Here is a 17857-nt window from a genome sequence, read left to right as displayed (position 1 = left end):
GGCTCAGCCGAGCCGATGCATATGCGTTCGGCTCGACTGAGCCGCTCGGCCACGTTCAGGAGCTGTACGGGCTATAGTGAATAACCCGTACAGCACCCCTTCTTTTCTACTGAACCGAAGGGGTCCTGGGGTCAAAGCTAGCCGAGGGATCGGCCGAAGCTATGGCTAGATCCTTCGGCAGCTTTGTGAATAGACCCCTTAGTAAAGGTTGACCCATGGACCACCAAATGTGTGGGATCCCCATGTTATAAAAAAAAAAATGGATTCAAGTGAACCTGAGAAAAGCAGATCCGTATTCCATCCATTAATATAACATTTAGGTAATAAAATTATCGAGAGTTATGAGAAGGCTTGTATGACAATTAAATATATAATAAAGTGTATAATAGGAAAGGGAACAATTAATTGCCTTGAATGTTCCTCTACTTTTTTCAGATTTGAACCACATGTTATTTATATATGGAAAAATCAAAAGGGTCTGGAATAAAATGTCTGCTTGGTTAAGTAGATTGTTAGCAGTGGTTGCCAAAGGTTCCACAAAACGTATTCAAAAGTCAACATGTCCTCAATTGTCAAAACAGGTATGCAAAGCTGAGTACTGCCATGGGGGACATGTCCCAATGCAAAAACAATTTTAAAAAAGTACATTGTGTGAGAGTTTTCATGCGGCTTTTGAGAGCAACTCAAATTCTTGAAATAACATGCTTGGGGATGTCTTAAAGATGTATGTGGTGATCTATGATTTTCACTAACAGTCTGAGCAACAGCGAACTCTTGTAGCCCATATTTGGCTGTGGAATTTATTTTTATTTTTTTTATAGCATGTTAAATTTTTATTGAGTAAAGAATAAAGAATATTACAGTATTTTATATATGATCAAGCATTGGCATGTATTATAAAGCATGTATCAGTAAGCAGACTGAGATCTAGACATGCAAAGAGAAAGACATCGCAGTTGACAAAATTAGAAGCAAAATCACAGCATTGTAACTGCTCTTCAATGATACTGCGCATCAAGTATGAATGAAGATAACTACTGTGTTTCCCCAAAAATAGGACACTGTCTTATATTTTTTTGGGCTGCGAAGCACACTTTCACTATGGATTCCTCACAGGCGGAGTGCCTCGCTTCCTCTAGTGCTGACTTCGTTGGCATTGCTGATTCTCTCCTGCTTCTCCTGCGGCTCTTCAAGTCCCCCCTTATGCCACCACGGGCCCTGGGAATAGTCATAACTAGGTCTTATTTTCGGGGTAGGTCTTATATTCTAGCAATTCCCAAAAATAGTACTAGGTCTTACTTTTGGGGTAGGTCTTATTTTCGGGGAAACAGTGTATAAACAGATAACCCAAAAGCCATGAGGGTCGATACTGTGGGGAGAAGACCTTTTCGCGACATAAGAGGCAATTAGGGTTGCCACCTTTTCTTCAAGTGAAACCCGAACACTCTAGCGACATGCAGACATTTTTTTGGAGGAGAATGAGTCGTGGCTTATTTATATGTAAATAGAGGCAACCCATTCATATGTAAATATCACAATTGAGACTATTTTCAGTGGGGGGCCAGTAGCCCCTATCTTAATTTTGGTTCCCCTGTCTGCCTGACATCTGGTGTCCGGGTTTCTGCTGCCATGAAACCCGAACACAGCATTCAAAACCCGGACTGTCCAGGTGAATCCTGGACAGGTGGCAACCCTAGAGGCAATCGTGGGTATGATTTTTTTCTTTTAAAATTCGCTTGACTTACATACAGCAGCAGCACCCCAATCTGATTATTTTTTTAGGTAGCTTTAGCAGCAACACATGCCTTTTCATCAAATGGTAAAAGACCTGCTTTGACCAGCAGAACTGTAAAAACTGGCAGCAGTTCGCTTTGGCTGTCCCTGTTCTAGCTCATGCAAAACTGTCCTGTCGCTGGCCAATTTCTATCAAGCTCTCAAAAAAAATAAATAGAACACAGATGATACAGCAGTGAAAAATTGGCCAGCAGCAGAACAATTTTAATGAGCAAAGCTAGGCCAAAAAAATACTAGATACATGGAGCACGTGTTGGTGCTTACTGCTAGAAATAAGGTACTGTAGAGAACACAGCAGTGTACAATTGGGCTATAGGAGGACAGTTTTAATCAAGTATAATAGGCCATATTGTACTAGATATAAATAGTACAGGAAGGTGTTTTACTACAAGAATTAGGGATCCACAGATAATACAGTAGAGTAAAATTGAACAGCAGCAGGGCAATTTTAATGAACATGGCTAGGTCCAAATTTACTAGCGATCACAGGCTGGGCTTATACTACAAGAAACTGCAGTGTAAAAACTGCCGCTAGCAGAACAGTTTTAGTCAGGGATAAAAATTATGTAGGCCTAACTTTGATTTTATATATGAAGATAGGGGAAGCAGTGAATGTGAGTAATATAATATAAGGTTTGGTTGCACACTGTTCTTTTACTAACAAGGTTATTCACAAAAGGGTGAAGAGTTAGGAGAAGGCAGGAGAAGTGAGCAATCTAGGACAAAATAGCTGATTTGGAAAAATTCTCCAATTCAGCTCACTTTCCAATTCAGCTATGTTGTCCTAGATTGTTCACTTATCCTTCCTTCTCCAAACTCTTCACCCTTTTCTGAATAACCCTGTAAGTGTTTTATTACAGATACTCAACAACAAGTAAATGGTCTGCTTTGAGCATTTTAAATGTAAAAAAATGGGCCCTATCAACATACAATGCAAATAAAACAAAGAACGATATGAAAAGCCCAAAATACCACCCTTGAAACAAAAGCCCATTTTTATAAAGAAGAACTCCAGGGAACATTTTTATTAACTCTTGCAGTGGAGCTGGGTGTCTCGTATCTAAAAATAAGTTATACTCACATGAGTATAAATGTAGTTACTAATATGTTTAGAATGCACAAATTATGTCCTAATTTCTTTTGCTGGTTGCTTGAGAGTGCCCGTTGCTTGAATGCCGGATAAGGACTTTACCGTAGACATTCGCAGAGGGGACTGTGTTATTAAAAATTTTTTTCAGAGTTTGGCTTTAAAGAGACTTTGTCATGAGAGACTTGAACCATTGTAAGGTTTTTATTGCCGTGTTTCTCTACTTGGTAGATTTACCCTCTCTATTTGTCCAGGTGGACAAATATTATCGTTGTTAAAAGTGAAAAAAATCTTCCAATGCAGACACCTGTTCCGGTAACAACTCTGTAAGAGAGGAGAGAGAGGTTTCCAGGACAGGAAGTTAAGTGAAATCTTTTTAAAAGGACACACAACAAAAAAGTGGGTGCATTGACCAAACCTGCATGTATGATTAGCAAAAAGGGCTAGTCTACCCAAAAGTGATATGTTACTTACAGGAGAAACATGGTGGGCTGTGTCAACCTTTTGCCTCAAATGTGTATTGAATACTCGAACAGTGACATTTCTCTGCCAAATTTCCTGACTGTATTTCTGTTCACCTCGGAGTTCTGGGTGTTTCTTTTCACCTTTGTGTGTTCCAACTCTTTCCATTCCATTTTATAATAAATACAAAACCAAAAGGGAAAATCGGAACCCCTCATAATGGCCACAGCAGATGTGCAGAACTTAAGTGCAGAAATCTTACCAAGAAAGTCCTCAAGAGATAAACTGTGAAGCACGTTGGGTGGCCTGACTCTTTAACAAGTCAGCAAAATTTTTTTTTATTTCAAAGCAATTGAAAAGAAGAGAGGATGAAGTAGCCCGAAATATGAATATTATTCATTTTTTTATCCACGTCAAGAATGCTTGGATAGATAATTATGCGGCCTGACAGTACTGTTGGCGGGCCCCATTGGGCCGAAGCTAGCCGAAGGATCGGCCGAAGCTACGGCCAGATCCTTCGGCAGCTTTGTGAATAGACCCCTATGTGTTGATCCTGCAGGTAGGTCCATAATTTTTTCCACTTTCTTCATTCTGAAGAAAAGTCAAACAGCAGCATTGTTACCCTGCAGAAACGGTAGTCTTAGATGGATGTGTAATTTTAAATGAACTTTAAGGAAGGGTCAAATAAGTTAACCACTTCAAGTCCGCGGTGTTAAACCCCCTTCCCATCCAGGCCATTTTTCAGTGTTCAGCACTGCAGTACTTTGATTGACGTTTATTCCGTCATGCGACGGTCAGCTCAGCTACTGCTTTCATTACAGTCTTCAGTTATAGCCTCTGCATGTCTCTGTGATATCATGTTCCTAGGGATCTGATACAATGTAACCCTCCACCTGTGTGGGTGATGGGGGTTTATTAATCCAAGCAGAGAAAAGTAAAAGAAATATAATATATTTTTGGCAAGGGTTTAAAATAAAAACCAGTGCACTCTTTCCCATCTACAACTTTTTTTCCTTTTTTTTGTGGGTTTTATCCTAATGCAAGTCAGCTGCAAAGTGGTGAACATTTGTGAAACATTTCACACCCTTTACAAAGGTCTGGCCTGTCTGGAATTATTCAGTCATCTGTGATTTGATGAGTGACAGACAGATCAGGACAAAATACATTGAAAAATTGTTATTTTCTCTTTGTAATGACACGTCTTGATGAATTCATGTGTAGAAAAGACTGAATATGTATTTAATTACTGGGATTTACAGCTAAGTAAACATGAAAGCTAAATAACATGGTGATTTAGTATTATAATGCAATCTGTAAATTTTGAAAGTGATATCTAAATAAACAGTAAAGCTTGACATTAAACATGCTGGTTTAACAGTGTGGTCATAGAAGACAGCATTCTTGTGATATCTTGGGTCAAATTAGGCTCTTGAACAAAATATGCCCAACCCACTGATAACACCTCCTATTATTGGGGCATTTACTCAAGGTAAGAGAAAGTGGGGGTGTTACATAGGGCTTAATGTATATCTAAGGCCAAAACTTTTTTTGGCATATTGGATAGCATAGGGAAGGGTTAAAACCCTTCTCTATGCTATCCAAAATGCCAAATGCAGGTTTTTTTATGTGCCTCATTTGGGAGAATTTCCTTTTACTTCCTGTCGTGTACGATCAGCAGGAAGTGAGAGGATATGTTTTCAATGTGAGGGAAATCCCTTCATAGACAGTTGTCACAGGAACAGGAAGATTGGAAGACTTCCCCTCTATTCCTCTTCTTGTGGCCACTCAAAAAGGTTTGATTCACCTTCACTTTTCTGGTGATATTGGTGATCAGGAAAATCAGAGAGTACGAATCTTCCTAATACAGACTGGAATAAAAACCAGACAGGAGTTCTAAAGTTTTGCCTTTAGTTATACATTAAAGGACAATTGTACAACTGTAAAGGACAAGTGTTTGCCTACTCCCCTAAGTGCAGCTTGCTGAGTAAAATACTAACCCTTCCTCCCATTCCAGCTATATTCACTGTACAGCCCCACCTGACACCATCCAACTTTTGTATGGAAAGTTTTCATCTGGGTCCTTTTCCTACTTCACATGTGCATAGAAGCCCCATTTACTCTGCTGGACAGCTAAAGGCCACTAAGAGTTCAGCTCACCCATAGGAATGAACAGGGCTGTGTTGAACATGTGGAAGAAGTCCCAAAGGTTGTGCGGAGTTGGGCAGGGCTACAGAGTGAATATGGCTAACAATATTAATATTATTATTACTTGGCAGGCATCCACAGAGGGGATGTGGCATTATTTTTATAACTGTACTAAAAGATACTGTTATCGTTTATTGCCAACTCCAACCCAAAATTCATATTTTAGTTTTGCACTAAAGGAAGGATTCAAATCACTGCCATTTGTTTTTGTTTTTTTGGGGGGGGGGGGGGGATCGGTAATGAGAAATCTCTTCAATGAAGACAAAGACAGCAATAAAATATGACTGCTGCCAATTAAAATTCAAGCTCTAAAGGAAATAATTTTATCACATGCCCTGATGAAGGGGGAGTGTTGTTGCCCCCAAAATGTGTTGGCTGTTTTTTTGTTTGATCGAGTTGTGAACAGTTCAAGGCATGTTTGGACTGTTTCACCCAGGGGCGTCCTTATAATGAGGCAGCCTTAGGAGGTCGCCTTAGATGGCATCTCTTGGGGTCATGTAGAGGGTGCAAGACCGTCCTAGGTAGCCAAGAGCTCTTAGCAACCTGTGATGGTCTAGCCGAGTCCTACCCTGCTCCTTGCAAACAGTGACAGGACACCACCAGCATAAACCCCCTCCCAACCTCAGGCGGCAAAGTCTAGGGACACCCCTGCTTTCACCTTTTGGTTTGGCACCCTTTATCTCTGAATGTTGAGCAATAAAGATGGTCTACCAGTATATATATACTGTTTAATTTTGTCACCTAAAAGAGCAGTCACCTAATAACTTTGACTCAGTTAAACGATGAAAGCCAATATTTGCTATTTGCTTGGCTGCTATAAAAACATTCCTGTTTCTTTTATCTATTAATACATCAGCTACTCCGTATTTTAGGCTGGTTTTAAATGTTCAGCTGAACTACTTTGAGCGATTTCTGTATAATAAAACATTATCCAAACAAGTCAAATACGTTTGCATGCTCAACATCTGCTTATCTGTTTACATGAAATTGAAATTATTGATAACAATTATAAGTCTGCGTCCAAGGATGACCTTCATGATGTTTACATTAATCATTATAAAAGATTTACATTTTTTCTCAATGCGAGATGGCTCTATTAAACCAAAAGTTCCAAAAAAGAATCATGGCTTCCAAACAAAGTCAACTCGAAGCCAGGAAGTTGTTAGCAATGATAGTTTGGCTCTGTAGGCTTGCCAAAGCTCATGGAATTAATTTATATCAAGGCTTAGACTGTAAGATTGGCGAGAGAAAAAGAAAACATGATATGTTACTTTTTTACAGTCTTAACACCTAATGTAGAACATAATAAAGGATGTATGTGTAGGACAGTATATCCTGGAAACCAGGTCAGACTCTAAGCCATATATAATGAAATTGTACATTTATATCATACACATTCTGCAATACACTGCAAGCTGCAAATTCATGAAAAATACTGTCTTGTACATTTGGTCAACTATTATCTGGCACTACAGTGACTTTTTCATATTTTACAGTTCTCACTTTAGAAATTATTTTATATTATTATGCATTATCTATATACACAATTTCTCTAAATGGAGCTTCTGATAGCAGTCACAAGTACCTCTGTTCAAGTACCCATATAGGCAGAGAAAATTGAATACTTTGTATTGTAAAAATGTTGTTTGGCCTATTATTTCACTAAAGTTAGCTATTGACCATTTTGGTTGAAAAGTGGCTTTCAAATGACAATTGATAATATTCTTCTATGGGAACACCACCAATCAGAAAATACCTAACTATCTCCACTAAAAATTATGCATTTGATATAAAAGATATCTTTCAGTCTATTGATTATTTTAAAGAAGAACTCCTGGCTTTTTAACAATTAACCCTTGCAGTGTGGGGGCAGGCCCACTGGCAGGGTTAAGTGCTTGTTTTGTCCTCAGTCCCGCTTAGCTGCTTGACTGGTCCCCACAGCCTCTTCTCCCCTTGTTATCACGATCACGGATTCAGGCTCAGAGTCTAGTGGCTGAAGTAGCAGGCAAATTCACGGTATAACAGGTTGAGTGCGGTGCACAAGCAGACGGTAGTAGTATAGAAGCAGGCAGAAGCGTAGTCAGCGAACAAGTCAAGGTTAGTAGCCAAAGGTATCAGGTATGAAGCAGAAGACGATAAGAGTAGTCAGTGAATAAGCAGCCGAAGGTCGGTACACGGGTAGCAGTATGAGAGGATTGTATCACAGGAGGAGCAGGAAGCAAGATATTGGCAGGAGCACAATAATCTGGCAAACCGGAAGTGCAGAGGCATAGCTTAAATAGGAAGTTCAAGGGAGGAGCAAGGAGTTCAGAGTTCAGCAGAAACTAGGTTTACCTGAGGAAAATCAGCTGACCCGAAGTGCAGAAGGAGTTCGACTCAGCCGATCCAACATCTGGATCGGCTGAGCCGAACCTCCGGCAGGCTACTCACTGCTGTTGGGCTATTCTTAAAAATGCCGAACAGCAGCAGACGGCATTCGGCTCGGCTGTTCTGCTCGGTCCCTCAGAGGTACCGAGCAGAACAGAAAAATAATGAAAAAAGTTCCGGGGTGCCAGGGAGAGTTAGCTGTTTGGAGATCAGTCTCCCTGGTTAGCAGGTAACCAGGGACGCTGATCTCTCTGATCTCTCTCCCAGCTGTCAGAAGCAGGCTGCCAGTGGCCGGCCGCTCGGCCAGCTTTGGCTTCCAGCGCGGCTCTGCCGAGCCGATGCATATGCGTCTGGCTCGACTGAGCCGCTCGGCCATGTTCAGGAGCTGTATGGGCTATTGTGAATAGCCCGTACAGCACCCCTTCAGTTCTACTGAACCGAAGGGGTCCTAGGGCCGAAGCTAGGCGAAGGATCAGCCGAAGCTACGGCCAGATCCTTCGGCAGCTCTGTGAATAGACCCCATAAATTCATTATGTGTGTATGTGTTGATCCTGCAGGTAGGTCCATTATTTTTTCCACTTTCTTCATTCTGAAGAAAAGTCAAACAGCAGCATTGTTACCCTGCAGAAACGGTAGTCTTAGATGATATGTCATTTTAAATGAACTTTAAGGAAGGGTCAAATAAATTAACCACTTCAAGTCCGCGGTGTTAAACCCCCTTCCCATCCAGGCCATTTTTCAGTGTTCAGCACTGCAGTACTTTGATTGACGTTTATTCCGTCATGCGACGGTCAGCTCAGCTACTGCTTTCATTACAGTCTTCAGTTATAGCCTCTGCATGTCTCTGTGATATCATGTTCCTAGGGATCTGATACAATGTAACCCTCCACCTGTGTGGGTGATGGGGGTTTATTAATCCAAGCAGAGAAAAGTAAAAGAAATATAATATATTTTTGGCAAGGGTTTAAAATAAAAACCAGTGCACTCTTTCCCATCTACAACTTTTTTCCTTCAGCTGCAAAGTGGTGAACATTTGTGAAACATTTCACACCCTTTACAAAGGTCTGGCCTGTCTGGAATTATTCAGTCATCTGTGATTTGATGACATACTTCAAGTCCACGGTGTTAAACCCCCTTCCCATCCAGGCCATTTTTCAGTGTTCAGCGCTGCAGTACTTTGATTGACGTTTATTCTGTCATGCAACGCTGTACTGAAATAAATTTTATACAATTTTTTGGGGACATACAGAGCTTTCTTTTGGTGGTATTTAATCACCACTGGAGGTTTAATTTTTTACTATATTAAGGGAAAATTACCGATTTAAAAAAAACAAAAACTGTTCCCCCTATATTAAATGATAAAACATTTATCATTACCCAATTTTTTGGTAAAATATAAAAGACGGGGTCACGCCAGGTAAAAAGACACCAAACATGTCAAGTCTTAAAATTGTGCGCGCGAAACCTAAAAAAACTACAATACCCTAAATTGGCCATAGGCGACGCTTTAAAAGCTTTTACCGCTCATCAGTTTAGTGTTATCAGTGATTGGTAGCCCAAAAATGATTGCTCTCACTCCGACGTTCGCGATGATATGTAACATATGTAGCGCAATTGTCATTTTTGCATGCTGGCGCCGCAAACGCTTATTTACGTTTATATGTGCGTAAATGTGGGGGTGGGGGACTTAAAATTGTTTTTTTTAAACTTTTTTTATGTGACTTTTATTTATTTTTTTACTCTTTTTATGCTTTTTTACACTTATTGTCATTGCTATTACATAGGGGGATAGCAGACAGGTCCTCTTTATGGATAAATTAGGGATCTCTAAGACCCCTAATGTCACCTGGAGACCCCAAAAGAAGCAGATGAAGCACAGATCTGCTTCATCACCTTCTTCTCTCTGGCTATAGCAGCAGGATGACTGACAGGTGAATGCGGAAGTGATGTAATACACATCACTTCCGCATTCACAGCACGGAGGGAGGTCACCAACAGTTTGCGCAGTGGTTTACATATAAGGAAGACATTACAATCACAATACAATTCAAGACAAGATGGTAATGAGGGCCCTGCCCCAGAGGGCTTACAATCTAAACATTTTCATCAAATGGGGCTAAGGGAAGCTTGTAAACAAGTGAAGAGCAGCTGAGAGATCTACTCGCTGTCCCAAAAGGAGAATATAACAAATTAATATAAAATATTTGATATATTTCTTATTTAAAACAGGAAACATATATATATTTTTTTAGCCCTGACAATAATAAATGACTAAGGAGAATATGCAAGAAAAAGCTATATATCCATAGGTGGCTTTGCTATGGTGATGTTATAGTGACGGATCATAACAGACTAAATGAAACAGTGTTTAAATGGTGAACTTGTATTTGTCCCCATGAGACAGGTGATGAGACTTGTAAAGAAAATATAGAAAATGTAATATCAGGATGGAGTAGCACAGCTGTGGTGAATGATACCTCACAGTATCACTTAATACTTCCAGGGGAATATTATATTTTAAAATTTACTCAAGAATAACAATAACAGAAGCTGATCTTAAACCCTTAAAAGTGTCCATCAAGATATGGGGTGTATGGTAATTTTACACATGGTAATTAATTTCCATGCTTGATGGTAAGTGTGATAGTTCATTCATAGCTTATTTTCATAACAATGTATTAAAACTGGAGCGAATAACTGTTAAGCAATAGCAGATCTTTTCAACAACCAATAAAGTTTAATCTTTCATTCAGCTCTTGGCAGCCTCTCCACTTTTTGTCTGTTTTATTTTGTTGCAGTTTTTTTTTTAATCTACGAGAATTAAAGCTATTTTGAATAAACAGTAACCTAAAGCTTGGCAATTCCAGCTGAATACAATGCATACAACAAAGTAAACTTATGTGCTTTCAGTGGGGCAATGTTGAATCCACCACTGTGTTTTTATTGTTCTTTGGAGCCCCAGTGGATGTGTTGGCTTGGCTAGGGCTTCCAGAAAAGCTCCCGATGTTGCTAGACTGATTCATGCCCCCATATATGCCTCTGCATGCCGGCGCATGAGTCATGTAGGTTTTTGTGAATTGATTCATTAAATTCATATATAGTTTACATCAGCCAATAGTGTCCCAGAAGATATAAGGCTAGTCATATCAGATTAATAATTTGTTATGGCACAGCAGTGATATTTTCAACTCCACCTACTGAAGTCCCCTACGACCTGCGGTACAAACTATTTCAACCAATCTTCATAAGACTGAGTAAAGTTACCAACTTGTAAATTGTACCACAACCCTGTACTAAAACCACATCTGAGAGATCAACATAAGTGTCTGCTGGGCCTTGTGAATGCTTAAAATAGCCATGTCACCACCTCTTTGCTTTAAAGCCACTTGACTACTAAGCGGCATAGACCTAAACTACAACATAGTTCACAATCATGAATGAACAGGAAGTGATGTAGAGCACTTCCTGTTTATTTATTACTGGGGACAGAGTAAGCTTATGTCCTCAGTTATTTACAAAACACTCAGGAATCAGTACTGGTCGCTGAGTGTTTTTACTCCACTCTGCATCCTGACTTCTCCACCTGTCACAGGAGGCCGAGCTCTTCTGTGCTGTCCGGCTCAGCCTCCTGACAGCTGTCTCCTCCCTGTAACATCCCTTTTGACCACCTGACAGCTTTTCTCTTCCCCGATGGGCACCGGCAGCTGTATCGGCTCTGTGTCCCCTCCGATCCCTGCTGCCTCTGCCGACTCAAGCAAGGTAAAACAGCGGAGATCAAGGGGACACAGACCGGCACCCAGTGGGGAGGAGAGAAGCTAGGGATGCATTGCAGTTTCAGCGATTTTGGTACCATCAGCATTTTGCCGATAGTACCATTTTCAGCCGAAATGTTTTGGCAGCCGAAATTTTGGTGTATTACTATTTACAAAAAGTGCAATACCTTTAACAGGAGGCACAGTGTTCAGTTTTTGTCTGTTGAGGCTAGCTAGGTGTCAGTTAGTACACCATTTACAACCTTTGCTGCACATTAAAGTAGCATGCACTCATGTGGGATTATATAAACACTTGTGAAACTCCCTGTTTTGCTGGTTCCTCTATCTTCCCCATGAGAGTACTTGTTATGCTTTGTGTCTTGATTCTTTGACTTTCGTGACTTGGTCTTATGCCTTAGTCATTTGGTTTATCCCCTACTAACTTTTACTTAGTTTATGGACACTAAATCCAATGCTACAATCACATGGAGAAGCCTTGGGGCACCTTAGTATGGATTAAGCACAAGAAGCTTCTATAGAAGGTCACTGTTGAAGATGAAGCACATGGCTGAAGTTTGAAGCTGAATCATGCAACTGTATTACAGCATTGCATAGCTATGTGTTATCTGTTTACATTTATTTTAATTGGGCACCTATTATGTATAGGTTTGTCAGGTGCTCCCTAAACCTACATTACTAGTTGAGTGGAGAGAATCAGGACCCCCAGCACACTCTGTGTACACAAACAGTAGTAATGCTATGTCATCACCCTATGCTTGAAATGTAAATTGTAATGGAATCCTGTACCTTTCTTTCAGCAGCTGTAATAAATGTTGGGGGTGCATGTACTTATCTAACTATGGAATTCCAATTGTATTTTTGTGGATGAATTCCACTGCATGGATGTGGAGATTTACTTTGACACATTACATGGATGTATTAGGCATTAAGACATTTAGAAAATATTTTAATGACTTCTGTATGCTCCGTCAGCTCTTCTATGTCTAGAACTGTGTGGAAAGTGTGGAAGATTGGACACAGGTTCCTCTTCTATCGTTATTAGATGAAACACAGGGGGGCAATCATTTATCCTCATATGAGTATTGCTTTTCAGCAGGTCCGGAATTAAAGACGTAGGGGGTGATTTATTGCAGCAGTCATCTGTATTCACTTCAAATACCTATTGAGGTTTAGGTGAAGAGGTCTGTTTTATTCTCTGATTGGTGAACACATCGCCTTTAGGCTGGGTTCACACCTGGGCGTACTATAGGCGCGTTTTTTCTGCTAGTTTTTTAGCACGTTTTTTGTTTAGTGAAACGCGTGTTTTTATACCTCCCTGGTGGTATGATATTTTTTCTCTTTTTTTTAACTTTCAAACTTCCCACCGGTTCCGCCTCCCTGCGACGTGTATGCTCGCAAGGAACGGAACCCGGAAGATGGCAGCGGCCGGAGGACACAGTGGGGATCGCGGACAAGGTAAGACCTACTCTGTATTCCCAAGTGTGACTCGGGGTTACCGCTTTGTTAACCCCAAGCCACACTCGGGAATACCAATGGAAACGCGCTGAAATACGCCGCAAAGAAGCTCCTGTACTTGTTTGGGCGTAGGGCGTTTTTCCAGCGCGTTTCCACAGATTGAAATACGTCCAGGTGAGAACCATGTCCATAAGAAAGAATGGGATTTCACTTTCAGCGTTTCGATCAGTGCTGAAAAAACGCCCAGGTGTGAACCCAGCCTTATAGAATCTCATGCGTACAAAATTCATGTATTAGCCATAAAAAATAAGAAGGCAACAGTTACATTAGTTTACTTAAAAAAAACAAATGAATATAAATTGTATACCTTAATTTTTAAAAAATGTTACACTACAAATTAATAGAAAAAAATATCATATAGTTTATTGGACCAGTGGGAGGAGCTCCAGGTGAGGTCCTAATTTAGCTGGCTTAGAGGTGCCTAAGCCAGAACCCCACCTGGAGCTCCTCTTGCCTGACCAGCGCGCTGCTGACTCATCCCTGCTCCTGACTGACCGCTGCTGGGTTTTTTTTCTTACTTACCTCGCCGAGCGTCACTGCTGCTCCGGTGGGCGGCGCTCCGAGCGGGGTCATCTGGCAGTCTCCGGCCACCTAAATTAGGACCCGGAGACTGCCAGATGACCCCGCTCGGAGCGCCGCCCACCGGAGCAGCAGTGACGCGACGCTCGGCGAGGTAAGTAAGAGGAAGAAAAAAAAAAACATAGCGCAAGCTTCGGCGCTAGGCTTCGGGGGATTTTGACAAGTACAAGTACTTGTCAAAATGCCCTGTATCGGGCCCGATTCCGATGCGGGATCGGGACATCCCTAGTTTTAGTCTCTCATCAGTGTGTTGAAATACCAGCTGACACCATAATATTTCAGGGATTCCGGTAGTGAGATACTCTCAGCAAAGTAGCCACCAATGCCAAATACAAGTGCAGGCGCCATAGATCGTATTTATTAAGCAGTGAATCTAACTTTTACAAATAATTCACTACAGTTGAATCTTCCAGGTGCATGTGTTTTAAATGACAGTGATAGACACACCAGCGAATGTTTAGTGAAAGTCACATTTACTGCTTTGTAAATATACCCCTCATGTTTCTCGTGTGGACTTTTAATTCTGTAAAATAAAATGAATGGAAACCCTGACAATGACCTGCTCTTGTTCTTTTAGTCTGTCGCTACGCTGATTTATCTGACACATTACCATTTATTTTTTTTAGTATACCTAGCGCTTTGCAAGCATGTACCAGCCTGTACCGAGTTTTACTGCTTGTACCAGCAGGCAATGAGACTTTCCCTTTGCCAGTCACTCTGACAACCCTGTACCCTTACAATCACGCTTGCAGCTTTCATTCCCACCAGTGCAAAGACTACAGTAGCAGAGGGATTCTGTAGAGCTGAGCAGTGGCTAGACATTATATCTTGAATTTGTACCACTAATAACCACATTAGGCATCGCCTTGAGCAAATAAAACACAGAACTGCCTTTAAAAATGGCAAGGAAAGTTGTAAGGGAGGGATTGAGGGTAGGTGGTCTGTGCTGATTCCAACACCAACATCAAGCTAATCAGACATATTTCTGGTGTACCAGTACAGCACATATTGTGTAATAGAAAGAGACACAACTTGTGAAAGAAGAACGTTTATACTTTTCTAGTAGTAAATTTCTTAAAGAGCTGCAGGTGCCACTGTTATCAAACCTTTCTGGGAGCATTTGATAGCATGTCCCCTGTTGTTTGCTGTGATTACTCTTGCAAGCCACAAATTCAGTAACATGTCCTGTAGTAAGGTAGGAACCAGCAGGAGGGACCGTAGTACGGGTGCTAACCCTTACATCACAACTGTGTCCAATGGAAGAACATATTATCCAGCAAACCCAGAGGTTTTGGATAGCAGCAGTGCCCAGAGCTCTTAAAAAGAATGAAGATTTAACTCACCTACCCCAGGCAGGTAAGTATAAAGCTTCTTTTGTAGGGTGTATTGTTGCCTATTTCTATTTCAACATCAAAGATTGCAAACGCACAAAAGGTATGTTCAGGCGCCTAGTATTTGCTGCTATAAGGCAGTTGTTTAACATCTCTGTCTTCAGCATAATGAATGGTTAACTCGAACCTAACAAAAATATAAAATGTATGTTAAATAATGTCAGCAGGTTGCCTATTAAAAACACTGGCAAAGCTGATTGGCAATATACGTGTGACAATTGTTTCCTTCTCCAACTCTCTTCATGTAATTGTCTGCCTGCCATTATTTAAGGCCATTCATTCAGCTTGTTCTGAACAAAGAAAATAAACATGTGAAATGTGATATGATGTTTTCCATTGTAATATTTATGTAAAATTTCCTTATACCTTTATTTATTATGGTCAGGGCTAAACAATAAAATACTACAAAAATATTGCTTTGTTTAGTTGGGTAAATTTTAAAAATGATTGAATATTTGTATTTTGCATGTTCTTTTGAGTCATCAGGTAGAACGTTAGGTTTCGTTTACATCTTTATCTTTATTTATTTTTCCTTTCTATTGAAAGGATGCTATGTGCTCACATTTATGTGTCTGCGAGACCTAGACTTGTGGCATTGTAAGTAAAGCATAACTAAACCCAAAAGAAAACATTTAATATATTGCATCTTACTAGTCCTTAGATGTGGTGGGTTTATTCAGGGTTTTTACCTTTTATTTTCACCTGGTTATCCTGAAAAAAAACACACGTCCTGTCCCTGGGTGGCTATGCTCACTCTTTCACTATTGGGTCTATTCACTAAGCTGCCGAAGGATCTAGCCGTAGCTTCGGATGATCCTTCGGCTAGCTTCGGCCCCGGGACCCCTTCGGTTCAGTAGAACCGAAGGGCTGCTGTACGGTCTATTCACTATAGCCTGTACAGCTCCCGAAGTTGGCCGAGTGGCTCAGTCGAGCCGAAGGCATATGCTTCGGCTCGACTGTGCCGAGGTGAAAGCCGAAGCTGGCCGAACGGCGGCCATTGGCTGGCCGACAGCCTGCTACTGACTGCTGAGTGCAACCAGCCATCATCTCGCGGCTGATCCGGCCACTTGCACAGACAGATCAGCGTCCCTGGTTACCAGGTAACCAGGGACACTGATCTCCAGACAGCCTAACTCTCCCGGGCACTCCGGGAGTCTCCCGCTATTAGATAGCGGCTCCCGGCCGGCCAGGAGAGAAACACTTTCCCTGCTCTGTTTTTTTTTTTTTCTACTGACATTGGAGCCATTGGCTGCCGTCAGAATAAAAAAAGAAAAAATCACCTTAGGAATGCATAGCTAGATTCCTATTGGCTATTTCAATTTGCAATAGCCAATAGCAAACTAGCTATTGCACCCACCCACTGCTGCTGTCAATCAGCACAGGGGACCTGAAGTTCTCCATCATGTCCCCTTTAGTGATCTAGTGATTGACAAAATGTTTTTTTTTTTTTTTTTATTCACTCACTGCTGCTCGGCATCTATGAGAATAGACCAAACAGCAGCGAGTAGCCTGCCGGAGGTTCGGCTTAGCCGATCCAGATGTTGGATTGGCTGAGTCGAACTCCTTCTGCACTTCCGGTCGGCAGAACATGCTGAGCATGTTCCGCCGACCCGAAGCCACCCTATGTATGGCAGATTTCAGATTACGCGTAAGAAGCTGCTGCTGTTATTATATTTATTCACATTATAATGTATTGCTGGGACTTGTAGTCCTGCATAGTTGGAGCTATTCTGCATTGCTGCATAATCATTATACATTATTGTAGTCCTGCATAGTTGGTGGTATTCTGCATTGCTGTATAATGATTATACAGCAATGCAGAATACCACCAGCTATGCAGGACTACAAATCCCAGCAATACATTATATTATTAAGTAGGGATGCACCAGTGTGTGTGTGTGTGGGAGGGGGTTAAAAAGCTGTTATTATTTACATTATAATGCATGTTATTAACTACCTCCCGGCCGGCCGGGAGCATCTTGGATGTAACTGGGCGTGTATACACGTCCTGTTACATCCGCCCGCTCGGGAGCAGGAAATGCCCGTGACTTGAAAACAGGCAGCGATGCCCGTTAATATACAAGCGATCCGCCGGCTATAGAGCAGGTGGATCGCTTGTATGAGGTCCCGTTACGTGCGCCCCCCCCTCCGCGCCCCCACTCCCGCTGTCAAACTGGTCCTGGGCTCCGGTGCGAGTCCGGGACCAGCATACTGCCTCTGTCACAGGGGATCAGAGGGAGGTCGGTACACTACCTCCCTCCGGTCCCCTCTCCGCTTGTTACAAAAAGGGGGGTTTTCTCACCCCCCTCTGTGATAGCAATAAAGTTAAGTGAAAAAAAAATAGGAAAAAAATGTAAAGTTTCCCCCCAAATTTTTTACAAATAAGTTACAAATAAAAAAGAATAAAAAACAAAACAAAATCTGAGCCTTTAACCACTTCCCTTCCGCCGAACGTTCAGAAACAGCCGGACGGGAGTCTTCTGGATGCTGATGGGTGTCTTTAAAAGTTTTTCGTGCCTGGGCATGAGCGGGAAACCACAAGAATTTGAAACAGCCAGCCATGGCTGTTTACATACAAGCGATCGGGCGTCTGTAAAGAGCCCGATCGCTTGTATGCTGCATGTCTCTGTGCACCCCCCACCCTCCTTACATCTCCTTGCCGTCGCTGTCCCAGCCGCTGCCGT

Source organism: Nanorana parkeri, unplaced genomic scaffold (genome assembly GCF_000935625.1).
Source record: "Nanorana parkeri isolate BGI_ZX_2015 unplaced genomic scaffold, ASM93562v1 scaffold39, whole genome shotgun sequence".
In the NCBI taxonomy this organism is placed as follows: domain Eukaryota; kingdom Metazoa; phylum Chordata; class Amphibia; order Anura; family Dicroglossidae; genus Nanorana; species Nanorana parkeri.
This window is presented reverse-complemented; position numbering follows the sequence as displayed.